Source organism: Cibotium barometz, chromosome 25 (genome assembly GCF_041138505.1).
Source record: "Cibotium barometz isolate CiBa-2024 chromosome 25, ASM4113850v1, whole genome shotgun sequence".
Lineage (NCBI taxonomy): Eukaryota > Viridiplantae > Streptophyta > Polypodiopsida > Cyatheales > Cibotiaceae > Cibotium > Cibotium barometz.
The window spans coordinates 8363534-8365608 of record NC_141070.1 but is presented as its reverse complement, the minus strand read 5'-3'; positions in this window follow the sequence as shown (position 1 = coordinate 8365608).

Here is a 2075-nt window from a genome sequence, read left to right as displayed (position 1 = left end):
GGCTACAAGGGTTCCAAAAGAGGAAGTGGTAGATGCCCGAGTTGAAACATTGTGGTTTGTGGCACAAGTGGAATCCTTTCATAAAAGAAGGCTGCAATTTTCTTTTTTATTGGACAAATTCCATTCTTTAACAGGATTACAAATTGGTTACATGATTTATTAGATGGTAATTTTGTGGAAAAGATCTTTGACAGTCCCAAAGAACTCTATGAGGTCTTATTCTCATCCAAAGAAGTTTGAGATTTGGTTATGCAAAAAGTCCCATTATTTCTAGATGGATAGTTAGTGCATGTTGTACCCTGGTGCCCTATGGCAGAGTATTGAGATAAGTTGCACTAGGAGTGCCTTATTTGGGTGGTGGAGGTGGTAGACTTTTCATCAACTATGTGGCCATTAGTACTATTGGGGGGGTGTTGTTGGATCCTAGAATGTCGTCTAAGAAAAAAAATTGGGTTTTCATGTTGTGGGATACTGGGAAGGCCCGACCTCAACAATTGAGGTTCTGCATGGATGGATTTGACCCTTTGTATTTTGAATTAAAGTGGGGATTGTTTGCAGGCCATTGCTTCCATTGTGGGGAGATGGGTAACTTCATTTCAAACCGTCCACAGGAGGTGCATGCTCAACCACAACTAAATGTGTCCGAGGCTCCTTTTTTGCCATCTGTAGGGAAGGGAAAAAAAGGTGAGAAAGTTGTAGATAAAGGTAAACAAGTTTTGGAAGATACAGAAGATAGACCTTGGCTTGTGGTGGCAAAGAGAGGCGCACGCCAGATAGCTACTTCTAGTGGTAATCAAAATGTGGGTGCTAGTCATGGTGCCTCTTCATCATTTTGTCCTAGTGCCACAAGATGGACGTGAGAGAAAGATAACCAAGGTGGGGTATCATACTCTCGGTATAATCTGAGACCTCGAGTTACGAAAGAAAATCAAGTAAATATTCCTCTTCTATTTGATGAAAAAGGGGCTATGGTCTCGGCCTGGGACAAGAAGTATCTGGATGTCAAGTGGAGACATGATACATCACCTAGTGATACTTATACGTCCGGTGAGAAGAAACGAGTGGTGGATGTTTTGCTTACGAAGAGTATGGGAACAGATGGAGAGAGAAGACATTGAGGATCCTCTGCAATATTTTAAGGAAAGAGAGGCCGATGGTGGTACCGCTCATTGATTGGCTTTCTATTTTGATGGATTATGAAGATTGCTCTTCGGAATGTTAAAAGGTGTGTTCATTGTCCAAGAATTATCGCATGTGGCGTATTATGTTTCCAGGTCAATGGAATATTGAAAGATCCCTGCCCCCTCCGTGCAACGTGCTAGTAGCAGAAGTAGCACTTCTTGTACGGGGCAGGGTCCCTCACTCGGGGCCTCGCCCACGGATATCCGGACAAGAGACTAATCCCTCGGTTCTTCCAAAACCAAACCCGAAAAAACATCCCTCACCCAGAAAGCACAGGCGATTCCTCCAAGATATTTTTACTCTAACGTAGTCAAGGTCATCACTAACCAAACTGATCCGACTAAACTTGTAAAGACACTCGGTCAAATCAAGGAAGAAACTTGCACTTGGATAATAGAGACCAACGTTTTTTTCCTCATTGAGAGGCATAGCCGTTGATTCTTTTCCATAGAACAATTTTTATCCGGGATTTACTTCATCTATCGTACCATAACAGAATTGAGTCTCATTTTAGGGATCCATCAGTCCAGCCTATCGGTTAGCCAACCACTGTAGTGATGGGATCCAATTAGGAATTTGGTTAGGTTCTCAGAGATAAAATAAATTTATCTAAAATTCATCTTTTGAATTTAAATAAAATATCCAATAATTCCAATATGCTAGGAATTTCTCTTTTCCCATCTAAATGATTGAATTCCAAATGTCATAGGAATTCCTCTTTTACCATTTAATTATTTCTCATAGTAGATAAAATAAATTTATCTAAAATTTATCTTTTGAATTTAAATAAAATATCCAATAATTCCAATATACTAGGAATTTCTCTTTTCCCATCGAAATGATTGAATTCCAAATGTCATAGGAATTCCTCTTTTACCATTTAATTATAATTA